General features: G+C 36.1%; 1 protein-coding gene and 1 long non-coding RNA gene across 2 annotated transcripts in view; both read right to left on the reverse strand.

The window, feature by feature from the left end:
• LOC106507506 (uncharacterized) overlaps positions 1-16,754 on the reverse strand; it is a 420,688-nt gene that overhangs the window by 397,699 nt on the left and 6,235 nt on the right. The gene's annotated exons all lie outside the window — the stretch shown is intronic.
• Positions 6,995-9,552, reverse strand: LOC146403350 (uncharacterized). Its single transcript, XR_014803649.1, has 2 exons — positions 9,406-9,552; positions 6,995-7,799 (listed from the first exon to the last, which is right to left on the reverse strand). It is a non-coding gene; the product is annotated as an uncharacterized LOC146403350 (long non-coding RNA).

The raw sequence follows: 16,754 nt of genomic DNA on the forward strand, positions 1-16,754 counted from the left end.
TTCATTCTTCTTAAATTAAATAAAAACTACATGGCAGTAGTTCACACAATGTAACTCCATTAATTCTACCCTCTTCTCCATTTCTCCAGCAATGATATTAGCCAGTTTCCCTACCTTTGGTCTCATCCTCCACCAATATGTCTTACACACCACTACCATTGTATCTTCTCAAGACTTGATCAACTGTTTTTTTTTTTCTTGATAATACCCATTTACTGCTGAAGAAAATATGCCAATCATGTTCTGATCCAGTCTACTCTTTCAGCTTTATCTCATGATCAGTTGATGCTTCATACATACTTATTGGGGGGGGAGGAGTATATAATGACTGACAAAAGCACAATTATTAATGGCACAATATAAATTTTTGTGGTACGTTTGTTGTCCAAGTAGACACAGTTTTGTTCAATGCATTTTAACATATAGTCTGGTAAAATAAAAGTAAAAACGCACATTGCAGAGGAACAAATACTCCCAAGCTCATTCCATGAGGACACCATCACCCAAAATCAGACAAAAATACCGCACAAAAAAAGAAAATTACAGGCCAATGTCATTGATGAACATAGATGCAAAAATCCTCAGCAAAATATTAGCGAATCAAATCCAGCAATATCATAAAAGGATCATACACCATAATCAAGTGGGATTCATCCCAGGGATGCAAGGATTCTTCAATATCCACCAATAAATCAGTGTGATACACCACAATAACAAACTGAAGAATAAAAATCACATAATAATCTCAATATATGCAGAAAAATCTTTTGACAAAATTCAACACCCATTTATGATTACAAAAAAAAACTCTCCAGAAAATGGGCATAGAGGGAATATACCTCAACATAATATAGACCATATATGACAAACCCACTTTTAACATCATTCTCAATGGTGAAAAGCTGTAAGCATTTCCTCTAAGATCAAGAATAAGACAGGAATTTCCACTCTCACCACTCTTACTCAACATAGTTTTGGAAGTCCTAGCTATGGCAATTAGAGAAGAAAAAAGAAATAAAAGGAATCCAAATTGGAAAAGAAGTCAAACTGTCACTGTTTGCAGATGACATGATGCTACACACAGAAAATCCTAAGGATGCTACAAGAAAACTACTAGAGCTCATCAGTGAATTTAGTAAAGTTGCAGGATACAAAATTAACACTCAGAAATCACTTGCATTTCTATATACTAACAACAAAAGATCAGAGAGAGAAATTAAGGAAATAATCGCATTTACTACTGCAGTGAAAAGAATAAAATATCTAGGAATAAACTTACCTAAGGAGGCAAAAGACTTATACTCTGAAAACTATAAGATACTGATGAAGAATACTGAGGATGACACAAACAGATGGAAAGATATACCATGCTCTTAGACCGGAAGAATCAGTAATGTCAAAATGACTATACAGCCCAAGGCAATCTACAGATTCAGTGTAATCCCTATCAAATTACCAATGGTATTTTTCCACAGAACTAGAAAAAAAAATTTTAATTTGTATGGCAATACAAAAGACCCCGTATAGCTAAAGTAATCTTAGAAAGAAAAATGGAGCTGGAAGAATTAGGATCCCTGACCTTAGACTATATTTCAAGTCTACAGTCATCAAAACTACTGGAGGTCCCATCATGGCTCAGAGGTTTATGAAGCCAACTAGTATCCATGAGGACACAGGTTTGATCCCTGGCCTCACTCAGTGTTTTAGAGATCTGGCATTGCTGTGAGCTATGGTGTAGATTGCAGACACGGTTCAGTTCTGGCATTGCTGTGGCTGTGGCATAGGCCAGCAGCCTAGGAACCTCCATTTTCCATTGGTACAGCCCTAAAAAGACAAAAATAAATAAATAAATAAATAAATAAATAAATAAATAAATAATAAAAAAAAAACAGTATGGTACTGGCACAAAAACAGAAATACAGATCAGTGGAACAGGATAGAAAGCCCAGAAATAAATCCCTGCATCTATGGTCAATTAATCTCTGACAAAGGAGGTCAGAATGTACAATGGAGAATATACAATATTCTCTTCACTAGATGGTGGTGGGAAAACTAGACAGCTAAATGTAAAAGAATGAAATTAGAACACTAACAGCATGCACAAAAATAAACTCAAAATGGGGAGTTCTTGTCGTGGCTCAGCAGAAACGAATCAATCCCTGGCCTTACTCTGTTGGTTAAGGATCCACTGTTGCCATGAGCTGTGGTGTAGGTCACAGATGCGGCTTGGATCTGGCGTTGCTATTGCTGTGGCTGGGGTGTAGGCTGGCAGCTGTAGCTCCAATTAGACCCCTAGCCTGGGAACCTCCATATGCCACAAGTGTGGCCCTAAAAAGCAAAAAAAAAAAAAAAAAAAAAAAAAAAAGAAAAAAGAAAAAAAGAGAAAACTCAAAATGGATTAAAGACGTAAACATAAGGCCAGATATTATAAAACTCCAATGGAAAACATAGGAAGAACACTGTTTGACATAAATCACAGCAATATATTTTTGGATCCACCTCCTAGAGTAATGAAAATAAAAAGCAAAAATAAATAAATGGGGCCTAATTATACTTAAAATCCTTTGCACAGAAGAGGAAACCATAAACAAACCAAAAGACAACACAGAATGAGAAAAAAAAAAATTTTGCAGACAAAGCAACAAACAAGGTACTGATGTCCAACATATACAAACATCGCATATAGCATTATATCAAAAAAACAAACAACCCAATTTAAAAATGGTCAGAAGATCTAGACATTTCTCCAAAGACAGACAGATGGCCAAAAAGCACATGAAAAGATGCTCACCATCACTAATTATTAGAGAAATGCAAATCAAAACTACAGTGAGGTATGACCTCACACCAGCCAAAATGACCATCATCAAAAAGTTTACAAACAATAAATGCTAGAGAGGAGTGGAGAAAAGGGAACACTCCTACAACTGATGCAACCATCATGGAAAACAGAAAACTGAACATAGAACTACTGTCTCTCCAGTAATCCTACTGGGCATACATCCAGAGAAAACCACAATTTAAAAAGATACATGCAGCACAATATTCATTGAAGCACTATTTACAATAGCCTAGACATGGAAGTAACCTAAGCATCCATCAACAGAGGAATGGATAAAGATGTGGTACATATATAAAATGTAATATTACTCAGCTGTAAAAAAAAAAAAAAAAAAAAAAAAGTAATGCCATTTGCAACAACATGGATGGACCTAGAAATTACCAGATTATGTGAGGTAAGGCAGACAAAGAAAAAGAAATATCATATGAGATTACTAATACATGGAGTCTAGAGAAAAATAATACAAAAGAACATTTATAAAACAGAAAGAGACTCACATACTTCAAAACAAACTTATGGTTACCAAAGGGGAAACATTGTGAGGAGGGATAAATTAGGAGTTGGGAATAATGTATATACATTATATACATTATATACGAGGACCTACTGTATAACATAGGGAAATCTACTCATACTGTGTAACAACCTGTATGAGAAAATAATCTGAAAAGCAATGAGTGTGTATGTATAACTGATTCATTTTGCTGTATGCCTGATATTAACACAACATTGTAACTCTACTATGCACCGATAAAAAATTTTTTTTAATGTCAAAATGCCATCCTCTAATATGGGGCCTTTAGGTAATTTCGTACAGTTTAAGGGGTTTGGGATTTTTTTTTTTTTTTTTTTTTTTTTTTGCTTTTGCTGTTTTTGAGTCACACTTGTAGCATATGGAAATTCCTACACTAGGGGTTGAATTGGAGCTGCAGCTGCAGGCCTATGCCACAGCCACAGCAACATGGAATCCAAGCCACATCTGTGACCTACACCACAGCTCATGGCAACACCAGATCCTAACCCACTGAGTGAGGCCAGGGATCAAACCTGCATCCTCATAGTTACTACTCAGATTCATTTCCACTGAGCCACAAGGGGAACTCCCATAGAGAATTATAAAAGTTCCCTTTATTTCAATCCAGGGAAACTCTTGGTTTAAGGCAAGGCAAATCACTCTTTCTCATCTTGAAACTGTTTATTACTCAGAAGCTAAAGAAACATACTCATTAATCTCTCTCTATTATTCACATATGAATGCAAAATACAGAGGGATGCCTCACCACTTAGTCATTCAAATTTTAGAACATTTAGCTCAAAAATAGAAGATAACTCCTAAAAATTCTCTCCCTGCTTATAATTTCTGATTGTTAAATTGTCTATGGCAGCAAGTTTGTACCCACTGTATCAGCCTACAGCTGTTTTCAGTTTTTATAAAAATTTTTCCCCTGCCAATTTTCTAAATGTGACAGTCTTCTACCAGTGACTTAAAATGAGTAAGCATCTACAGCCAACTAATCTATGACAAAGGAGGCAAGAATACATAATGGAGAAAAGACAGCCCCTTCAATAAGTGGTACTGGGAAAACTGGACGGCCACATGGAAAAGATTGAAATTAGAACACTCCCTAACACCATATACAAAAATAAACTCAAAATGGATTAAACACCTAGATATAAGACCAGACACTATAAAACTCTTAGAGGAAAACATGGGCCAAACACTCTCTGACATAAACAACAGCAACTTCTCAATCCACCACTTAGAGTAATGACAATAAAAACAGAAATAAACAAATGGGACCTAATCGAACTTAGAAGTTTCTGCACAGCAAAGGAAACCCTAAACAAAATGAAAAGACAACCCACAGAATGGGAGAAAATCTTTGAAACTGATGCAGAAGACAAGGGATTAATTTCCAAAATTTATAAACACCTCCTACTGCTCAATACCAAGAAAACAAACAACCCCATCAAAAAATCGGCAGAAGATCTAAACAGACAGTTCTCTAAAGAACACATACAGATGGCCAAAAAACACATGAAAAGATGATCAACATCACTCATTATTAGATAAATACAATTCAAAACCACTCTGAGGTACCACCTTACACCAGCAGGAATGGCCATCATCCAAAAGTCTACAAACAATAAGTGCTGGAGAGGGTGTGGAGAAAAAGGAACCCTATGACACTGTTGGTGGGATTGTAAATTGGTGCAACCACTGTGGACAGCAGCATGGAGATTCCTCAGAAAACTAGAAATAGAACTACCATTTGATCCAGCAATCCCACTCCTGGGCATCTATCCAGAGAAAACCACAACTCACAAAGACACATGTACTCCAATATTCATTGCAGCACTATTTGCAATAACCAAGATATGGAAACAACCTAAATGTTCATTGACAGAGGTGTGGATCTAGAAGATGTGGTACATATACACAATGGAATATTACTCAGCCATTAAAATGAACAAAATACCAGCATTTTTAGCAACATGGATGGACATAGAAATTATCATGCTAAGTGAGGTCAGCCATACAATGAGACACCAACATCAAATACTATCACTTACATGTGGAATCTGAATAAAGGACAGACTGAACTTCTTTGCAGAACAGATGCTGACTCACAGACTTTGAAAAACTTGTGATTTCCAAAGGAGACAGTTCGGGGGGAAGGGGCATGCGCTGGGGTTGTGGGATGAAAATCCTATAAAATTGGATTGTGATGATCATTATACAACTATAAATGTAATAAATTCACTGAGTAATAAAAAAATAAAAATAAAAATAAAATAAAATGAGTAAGCATCTAGGAATTAAACTGAGGGCCAGTCCTTTTCCAAATTTAGAAGATGGTTAAATCTATCATTTTAAAATAAAACATCTTTCCTTTCCTTTTCATATTTTCACTATAGGATAGACATATTGAATAAAAACTAAGAAAAATGATATTTGAAAAACACAGGAGGAAATGTAACGAGCACTTTCTATAAACTGGTGACTTTGTTCTGCAGTTCTCACACTGGCACGGGTAGCCTGGGACAAGTGGTTAAGCTACATGCATACTGTTGATTCTTTAACCAAATACATTGGTTGGTTCCATAGACAAAATGGTCCTTGAGACCAAGAATAATCCCATTTCCTTTATACTCTCTTCTTTATAATTAAGTGTTCTTCCTCTGCCAGTGTTTGGAAGAGTCACAGTCAGCGTAACTAAGTACATTTCTCTTGTCTACCTGGCAAACAATTGCCTAACTTCCTCTTCTTTCTTTTGTTTGTAATTTGGGTGTGTCTTACTCTGTTTAACAAATGTATTTTTATTTAAAGTGTGTATATAAAATTTTTATAAACTTAGTCATACTGGAAATACACTGATGAGGTAGCTGTTTAAAGGGAATCCTTAATGAATGCTATTGTAAAGTAAAAATCCCGAGAGCCACTCCTTAATTTCTCTCCTATAAGATCTGGTTTCCACTCATTGCATAAAGAGGTATGTATCAATAAACATTTTTGGTCTTTAGAGTTTAAAGTTTTCCAGATCTGCTTTTACTTTGTTTGTTTGCTTAATTAAGATATTTTAAATGTTGTTATTCTTTGAAAACCCAAGCTTTGGCTCAGTATAGGTCATTATGAAGGGAGCTTTCACCTATGTGATAGTCTATTGAGTTCTTGGCATCAGCTCAGAGTATTCTCACTTTAGTCCAGTTTGTTGTGCTCTCTTACTTATGATTCAAGTTATTTTAAATACACTGACAGTTCCATCTGCATTATCATAGTTTCTGCATGTAAAGTTTAGTTTAGGCTTTCTTTCACTTTGCTGAAACCACCTGGTTTTATAAACAACTAATAAAGGTGTTTATTAGCACTCAAAGGATCACTCAAAGGATGTCAGGGTAGAATTTTGTTTGTTGTTTTTTCATCCTTTTACCATTTCTGACAAGTAAAATGTGCAAGAACTAAAGAATGTATTCTCTAATTGTTGGGAGCATATAAAGGAAAACCACATTATTGAAGTTAATTTGTTTAAATATCAGTCTCAAATAAAAAGAAAAATACCCTATAACGACCACTTGATGTCACTGCTGCAGCTCGTCTCCATACAAGTTGCCTCCTTCCCAAATCAACAGAAAAGAAAAATTGGACAAATATTTTTTTAATATTTTTATGGGCATTTTTTTAATAATTTTTTTTTATTTTCCCACTGTACAGCAAGGGGGTCAGGTTATCCTTACATGTATACATTACAATTACATTTTTTCCCCCACCCTTTCTGTCTAGATACATGAGTATCTAGACAAAGTTCTCAATGCTATTCAGCAGGATCTCCTTGTAAATCTATTCTAAGTTGTGTCTGATAAGCCCAAGCTCCCGATCCCTCCCACTCCCTCCCCCTCCCATCAGGCAGCCACAAGTCTCTTCTCCAAGTCCATGATTTTCTTTTCTGAGGAGATGTTCATTTGTGCTGGATATTAGATTCCAGATATAAGTGATATCATATGGTATTTGTCTTTGTCTTTCTGGCTCATTTCACTCAGTATGAGAGTCTCTAGTTCCATCCATGTTGCTGCAAATGGCATTATGTCATTCTTTTTTATGGCTGAGTAGTATTCCATTGTGTATATATACCACATCTTCCGAATCCAATCATCTGTTGATGGACATTTGGGTTGTTTCCATGTCCTGGCTATTGTGAATAGTGCTGCAATGAACATGTGGGTGATGTGTCTCTTTTAAGCAGAGCTTTGTCCGGATAGATGCCCAAGAGTGGGATTGCGGGGTCATATGGAAGTTCTATGTATAGATTTCTAAGGTATCTCCAAACTGTTCTCCATAGTGGCTGAACCAGTTTACATTCCCACCAACAGTGCAGGAGGGTTCTTTATGGGCATTTTTAAAAGAAGTGATTGTTTCCATTTTAAATTGGGTTATACCACCTTGTTTCTTTTTCTTGCTCTGCAGAAAGAAGTGATTACCTGAAGGGACTGAGCAGACATTACTGGACAAAGACAAATATTCCATTCCCACATCTGCAGTTCTCAAATGGAACCATGCATCAAAATTCATCTGAGGATCTTTTTAAAACATAGGCCACTGGACTCTATGCAAGAACTACAGAATCAGAATCTCTGACGTGGGGCATAGGGATTTAAGTTTATAAGTTTTTGAATGTGATCCTGAATATCAGTAAGGACTGGAAATCTCTTCCACTTTACCCTACATTTCTCCTAATTTATAATATTAGAGAACATAAACTGACCTGATATTCTATATAATTAAAACAATTTTACATTTTCAAATCCTCCTCTGTCACTCAAAAGGAACTTTTTAGATGCACTTCATCTCTCATTCAACATTCTTTCATCTTTTTTTTTTTTTTTTTTTTGGCCACACCCAGGAATTGAACCTATGGTCACAGCAGTGACTGGAACCACAACAGTGACAAGGTCAGATCCTTAACATCTAGGTCACCAGGGAACTTCCTCTTTCATCTTCTTTTTGGCATATGGTCTCTTTACTTTTCCCTTCTTTAAATATTACACAGCATACATTCCCTTAAAAGCAATAATTTCATATTTTACTGTACTTATATACCTATTTTTCAACTGAAGGAAAGCTGAGCTACTCCCACCTCCCTTTGCTATTTGATCCTCCCTTTTAGGACAAGCACTATCCTAGTTCCAATATTTTCCTAATAATGAAAACAAACCCAAACAAATTTATACATTGTTAAATGTCATAAAACCTTGCAAACATTACAGTAGTAACTAACATATCTTTACAAATGAAGAAACTGAAGACAGAATATTGCCTCCTCTACCCCAACATCCTACTCTGTTGGAAGGTCAGAAATCCTAATTCAAATAACTTCTGAGGTTTTTGCACTCTCCTTTAGATGCTGCTTTGCCTTATCGGAAATATAATCACTTTGCTACTGACCAATTTATTTTGTGCCCAGTGTGCAGACTTCAAGGAAAATTAGACTACAAGTTAAAAATAAGGAGTCCTACATAATGGTATAATATGCAGTCTTAATGAATCATATTGTTTCTAGCTACCAGAGAAGAAGCCCAGATGGCAACCCCCAGAACTGTGAGCCAGCAACTCTGCCCCAATCCAACAAATATAGGACATTTCCCAAAATTTTCCCAACTGAGGGATAGAAGAACCTATCTTTTGGACAAAGAACTTAATGGCCCCATCTTTGGCTGATAACATGAAGATTATGTTTTCTTGTGTTTTTCAATAACACTCAGTGCATTTCTCCAGCTCTTCTTTTAAAAATATCAACAATATCAAGTTTCTTGCTTGCTTTTAGATTTCAAAGGAGATTTCTGACTAAAAACAGACTCACCCAAACCAATCATTTATATTAGAAATACTGATTTGATTTTAGCTTACTGCCTAATTCTGCCTTTTTCCTTACAAAACAGCTAGGAAGAACATCAAAGAAAAAATTGTGTTGCTAATTCTGATAATAGCCAAAATAATGATTATACTAGCACCAAATACTTGAAACCCTGCCAACAGAAAGAAAACAGACATTGTTTACTTTACTTACTTGAGTAAAGCTGAAAAAGAGATTTCGAATCCACGCCAAGTGCCAGTTCTTATATCTAGTGATCACTCAGCCATGATTTTTTAAAATTAAGGTGAAATTCTTTCTCCTAGCAGAAGTCACTAAAATCATTTAAGTGTAAAGAAAACCCTAGGAACAATTTTTTCAAGAAAGGTATGTGAATAATTAAGTTTTACAACACACTTCTTACAAACCAATAAAGTAAATTTATTTAAATTACTAAAAAAAATAAAATAAAATAAAATAAAATTAAGGTGAAATTCAAACATAAAATTAATTATTTTAAAATGAGCAATTCAGTGTCATAAACTACATTCGCAATGGTGAATAACCACCACCTCTTCAACGCAGTTTCAAAACATTCCCAACACCCCAAAAAAAAAACCTCATACCCACCAAGTACTTACTCCCCATTCCCCTCTCTTCCAGGCCCTGCCAGCCACCAATCCGCTTTCTATCTTTATGGATTAACCTATTCCAGATATTTGTTTTGTGTCGGGCTTATTTCACTTAGCATAATGTTTTCAAGGTCTATAAATGTTAAGAATTCATCAGTACTTCCTTCCTCTTTATGACTGAATTCATATACCTATTACATTCTGTTTATCCATTCATCTGTTGATGGGCATTTAGGTTTTTTCCCACCTTTTGGCTAATTTGAATAATGCTGTTCTGCGATGAAAACCTGTGTGCCTATATTTGAGTAGCAATTTTTAATTTTTTTTGGTGTAGCAAGAAGTGGAATTGCTAGATCCTACGGTAATTTTATGTTTAACTCTTTGAGGAGCAATGTAATAACTTTTTGTAGCACACCCCTTCTGCTGCCATCAGCCACCACTGAGACAGAAAACTGTAGGAGTTTGTGGGACAAATTCAATTAAACCAGCAGTTCTCAAACATTTTCGTCTTCATAACTCTTTACATTCTCAAACATTTTTGAAGAACTGCAAGAGCTTTCGATTGTGTTGGCCATGTCTATCAATATATATTGTATTAGACATTAAAACCAGGAATTTTTTAAAATAATGGAGCCAATATAAATTAACATAAATAATATATTTCTTAGAAAAATAATTGTATTTTCTAAAAATGAAAATATTTGTGACAAGATTAGAATTTTTATGTATTTTCAGCTAAGGTAAGAAGCTGGAGTCTCTCCTGCTTCTACATTCCACCTGTTGTGTTAAGTTGTTTTATTGAAGTATAGGAAGAAAATCTAACTGCACACAGATATGTAGTTAGAAAAGAATGGAGTGGTTTAATTAGTTTTTTCATATATTTACAGGCACATATTAAAATTTAACAAATGGTAGAATTTAAAAAGTTAGTTGTGATGTGGTATTAGAAACTATATTAATGAATTTTTCTTAGTTGGTCATGTTAATATCCATTTGTCTATTTAAGAACTTTGAATAGCTCTTTCAAACATGCAAGATTTTAATATTATAAATATTGGTTTACTGACATATATCTCCTCCAAATGTTGATACATCATATTATACAATAACAAAAAAAAATCACATTTATTTTTTCTTTTTTTTTTCTTTGATCATTTTAGGGTTGCACCCCATGGCATTTGCAATTTCCCAGGCTAGGGGTCAAATTGGAGCTGCAGCTGCCAACCTATGCCACAGCCACAGCAACATGGGATAGGAGCCACATCTGTGACCTACACTGCAGCTCACAGCATCACCAGATCTTTAACCCACTGAGCGAGTCCAGGGATTGAACCTGCATCTCATGGATACTAGAGGGGTTCGTTAACACTGAGCCACAAGGAGAACTCCAAAAATCATCTTTCTTAATATTGCCATAAATGTCATTAGAAAATATGGGAAGGTCTCAGTGTCATGATGGTGGCAGGTACATGTTTACCAAAATTGTAAGTTTTACTTAAATCTTGAATCTTGTCATTTTCATCAAACACTTGTAGTTACTATCCTTGAATTGGCAGAGTCCATTTAAGAAAATACCTGCCAGGAGTTCCCATTGTGGCACAGCAGAAATGAATCCACTAGTAACCATGAGGTTGCAGATTCTATCCCTGGCCTCGGTCAGTGAGTTAAGGATCCAGCATTGCCATGAGCTGTGGTGTAGGTCAAAGACACAGCTGGGATCCTGTGTTGCTGTGGCTGTGGCTGTGGCCAGCAGCTGTAGCTCCGATTCCACCCCTAGTCTGGGAACCTCCATATGCCACATGTGTGGCCCTAAAAAAGCAAAAAAAAAAAAAAAAAAAAAAGAAAGAAAGAAAAGAAAAAGCAAAAAGAAGAAAAGAAAGAAAGAAAAAAGAAAAAAAGAAAAAGAAAATACCTGCCAATTACCCAAATCTGAATAATGATATTTTTGTCAATTCACTTCTCGATAGTTGGTGGCATTTTCTGATTCCCCACTGAATCCTGAAGTTTTCTCAGAGTCCCTAGAGACATTTTTCTCCTTAGAAAAAAAAACTATACATTATTAATTTGAGAAATGCTGTTGTATAAAGTACAAGAGTTACTCTTAACACTCAAGGCCTTTGGAATTTGTATCTTAACTAAATGTCTTGCTTTATGTTTCTCTAATCCTTCTTACCTGTGGTTCACAAATCTATCTGTTCATCAGAATCACCTTGAAAGGCTTTTTAAGCTACAGATTCCAGTTGTCACCCCTCAGAAATTCTGATTTAATTGGTGTTCTAAAATTAAATTTTAATTGGAAACTATATAATTTTTAAAGTTCTCTCTTTGATTCTAATGCTCAACTATTTCTGGGAACATGAGCTTAGAGTTACTCCGGTTGGACTGCTTTCCTAGTCAGCCTTCCAACTATCACATTTTTCCACTTCCACTTGTCTGCTGGCCACTTTCTTATGTCCTCTGCTCACTTTCCACCTAATCAAATCCTACCCACCCTCAATATGTATCTCAATTAATAATCATAGTCTCTATAAATCTCCTTCCTGACTGTACCAACTGGAAAGCAATCTCTTATTCCTGGGGCTTCAGCAATACGGTTTTATCTTTCTGGTTTATTGGCACATCATCCTGTACCACTTCCTTTAATGTTTTGACATTCTATCATTATTTAACTTTTCACATATTTTAGTTTTATCTTCACTTCTACAATGGAAAGGACTCCAATGCAAGAATGTGCCATATTCTTTTGGATACCAAGTTCCCAGCTACTATCTTGCATATTGCTAGCTTTAAAACAATCTGTTATATGATGGCACATAGCTAAAAATTCTAAAATATGCAAGATGATTTAACATTCACATTAGCCCCTTATGATTCATAAACAATTTTTATAACTGTTGTTTCACTTGTCACAGTAGCCTTATTAAATGTGGTAGTATTTATTAGCCCTCGCTTCAAGCCAGAAACTAAGGCTTAGAGAAGTCTAACAATTTGATCAAGGTTAAATAAGTATTAGGCGGCAGAGTATGAAAAGTAACCCAGGTTTATCTAATTCTGGAGGCTAAATTCTGAATAATTATGCTCTATTTCTATAAATATACATACATTTGCTATTCACTTTTTTATCCTAAGATTTTTTTTAAGTACATGATATATATAAATGAACAAAAAATAGTTATCTTTATTCAGGAAAGAGACCAAGTTCTTAAAAATGCCATCTCATTTCATCCTCAGGATCAGCAAGTGATCTAAAGAGTCTGGGAGGTGGGGCAAAGAGTATTGAGGGCATGAGGGCAAATGAAATCAGTCTTGCTAAGGAGATGAAGCATGAACTGGTCCTCAAAAGATAGGTAGAAATAAACTAGGCAGCCACTGAAAATAAGAGGAAATAAGCACCAACAATTTTTAAGATGTGATAAGAATTTTAACCTGGCTGCTTTAGAAGGTTTGTGCTGAAGAGTTCCATACTATGAGATAAAGTCAGCTTAGTAAGATGAGATTAGTGAGGAAGATCCTAGAATGCCAGGATAATTAACAGTTTTGATCCCCTTATGCAACCCATCATTAATGGGGTTGTTTCTTCACTTAATAACTTTCCTGATAACATCTTTGAAACTTGATTTGAGTCAACTATTGTCTTGTTATTTATATCCCTAAAGCTTGATATTTCTGCTGAAATATACAACATTGAAATATTAGCAGAGTCAATCAAAACACCCAGCAAAAAAAAAAACCACCCAGCAAATCATTCTGAGCCATTTTATCAGAAGTTCTTGCCACAGTCACAACTTCAGAGGGACCGCTTTTATCCCTTCTTCTGTCTCACAGGGCAATCACTAGATTTCTTATTTGACTTTGATTCTATGGCCAGAATATTTCTTCAAAGGGTTTCCTGCTATCTTTAGGCTTGAAAAGGCATGAAAAGAACTTGAAAAGAGCAGACCTGAACATGTTCTGAACTTGAAATAGTTTAGTTCAATCCAGTGAAATAAAATAAGTAAGTCTAGGATCCCATTTTCCATTATAGACATCTCTTTTTCAGAAAAACACAAGATATGTCCCCACATTTAAACTATTTAGGAGAGAACTAAAATTAAAATGTATTTCTGTTATGCCTTCATTTAACAAATCCTGTGACCTTACTGTGTATCCTATGTATTATGGATTCTAAGACTACAGATGAATTGGTGAGCAAGGAAAATTTTCTACCTGCGTGAATCTTTCATTCTAGTAAGGAAATAACATATATGAACATATATACCTCTGTAAATAAAAAGACTATCAGATCTTCATAGGTGCTTTGTACAGAGTGACAGACTAGGTATTTCAGACTGGTTAGCCAGGAAAATTCTTTCTGGGGAGGAGTTATTTAAACAAATCCTAATGGCAGAAAGAAGTTAGTTCCATGAAGCGTCTCCCAGGAAGAGGAAAGAACTAATGCACGTGTGTATTTCGTCAGAAATAAAAAAAGTATACTACTCCATCGCTCAACCTCACCTGGACAATTTTTAAATTGGGGTCCATGCTTCAGACCTAAAAAAAGAGAACAGAACATAATTTCTATGGTCTGAATATGCCCCCCTAAAATTCATATGCTGAAACTAATGCCCAAGGTTATGGTATGAGGAAGTGAGGCCTTTGGGAGGTGTTTAGGTCATGGAGGTGGAGCCTCTATGAATAGGTTTAGTACTTTTATAAGCCATAGCCCAGAGAGATCCCTTCCCTATCTGTCATGTGAGAACACAATGAAAACATGCTTTCTGTGATCCAGAAGTAGTTCCTCACCAGACATTGAATCCACTGGTTTCTTGATCTTCGTCTTCCCAGTCTCCAGAACATAAGAGGTAGATATTTGTTGTTATCAAGCCACCTTTTTATAGCATTTTGTGTAGCAGCCTGAATAGACTACAACAATAATAGAAAAACAATATAAAATAGCAATTGCACATCAACTGGATTAACAATTGTCTATTCTTTCTCATCCACATACTCTCTTGGCAACTGCTATTCTTTGGACTACAGCAACTATACGCCAAATGAATAGTACACTTTCTTTCTTACTGTTATAAGGGTGTCATGTATTTTTCTTTTATCATTATAAGTAGGAATACCATGATAAAATTATACTACAAGTCACTTTTTAGGCTCAATTGTGCATTTTTATTAATTTTAAAATTATTGGACTTCTCATTGTGGCTCAATGGGTTAAGACTCCAGCTTGTATCCATAAAGATGTGGGTTCAATCCCTGGCCTCCCTCAGTGGGTTAAATGATCCAGCATTGCCACAAGCTGCAGTGTAGTTTGCAGATGCTGCTTGCTCAGATTTGGTGTTGCTGTAGCTGTGGTGTAGGTCAGCAGCTGCAGTTCTGGTTTGACCCCTAGACCGGGAAATTCCATATGCCCAGTCTTATGCAGGTGTGGCCTTAAAAAAGGGAAAAAAAATTAACAATTGTACTCTAAATATAATCCATGATGATGATTATTGGAACACTAGTGACATCACTTAGATGGTGAACAAACTGGAATTTCTTCCACATTTAAAAGAGAAGAGGACTGGCAGGGAATCCTTCACATCCAATGAAGTAGGTCTATATTAACCACACTTCATTTCTAAGAATATCCAAGATTTCTCTGAATAGAGTTTAAATTACACTGATATAAAAGGCATAAAGCTACATGTATCCACTAATTTTGGGTAAATCAAGATTGCTTCCCTTTAAATTCATTATTCCTAACAGACTCACAGATATAGAGAACAGACTCATGGTTGCCAAGTGAGAGGGGGGAGGGAGTGGGATGGACTGGGAGTTTGGGGTTAGTAGATCCAAACCATTACATTTAGAATAGATAAGCAATGAGGTCCTGCTGTATAGTACAGAGAACTGTATCTAATCACTTGTGATAGAATATGATGGAAGATAACGTGAGAAAAAGAATGTGGGAGTTCCCGTCGTGGCGCAGTGGTTAACGAATCCGACTAGGAACCATGAGGTTGCGGGTTCGGTCCCTGCCCTTGCTCAGTGGGTTAACGATCCGGCGTTGCCGTGAGCTGTGGTGTAGGTTGCAGACGCGGCTCGGATCCCGAGTTGCTGTGGCTCTGGCGTAGGCCGGTGGCTACAGCTCCGATTCAACCCCTAGCCTGGGAACCTCCATATGCCGCGGGAGCGGCCCAAGAAATAGCAACAATAACAACAACAACAACAAAAAAGACAAAAGACCAAAAAAAAAAAAAGAATGTGTATATATATGTGTGTGTGTGTCTGTGTGTCTGTGACTGGGTCACTTTGCTGTACAACAGAAATTGACAGAACATTGTAAATCAACTATCATTTTAAAAATTTAAAACAAAATAAATAAATTCATTCTTCCAGCCATCAAAATCAAGAAATTCTGCCAACCTTAAAGAGATAAGCCAATTCTAAACAATGATGATAATAATGTAGCTACCGATTATTGAGCAGTAAGGATGTTAGATGGTTAGCAAAAATAGCCACAATAAAACTTTATGACCTTCTCTTAAAAAATGGCTCTTTCACCACTCCTTGATTTTGGGCTGTTCTTGTGACTTGCTTTGATGAAGAGAATGTGGTCAAGTGACATTGGGCAAGTGTCAGAGCCTAAGCCTAAAAAACCTATTGCTTTTCCTCTTGCTCCCTTAGAATGCTGCTCAGACCACTCTATAAAAAAGCCCAAACTAGCCTACTGGAGGGCGAGAGGCCACATGGAAAGAGAGGGTCGACCAACCTAGCTGTTCCAGCCAAACAGGTTGAGGCCCCAGACTCAGGAGAATGGCTGTCTTAGACAATTAGCCCTAGCCAAGTCATCAGTTGACTTCAGTCACCTGAATGAACCCACACAAGACCCATAGAAGAATTGTGGAATCAACAACAAAAATCATGGGAAAAAAATCTTTTTAAGCTCTCAAAGGTTGGGAT

Source organism: Sus scrofa, chromosome 5 (genome assembly GCF_054392235.1).
Source record: "Sus scrofa isolate SSC_HxYL_T2T_F1_AM1 chromosome 5, Sscrofa_HxYL_maternal_Yorkshire_Landrace_v2.0, whole genome shotgun sequence".
NCBI classification, from domain to species: Eukaryota; Metazoa; Chordata; class Mammalia; order Artiodactyla; family Suidae; genus Sus; species Sus scrofa.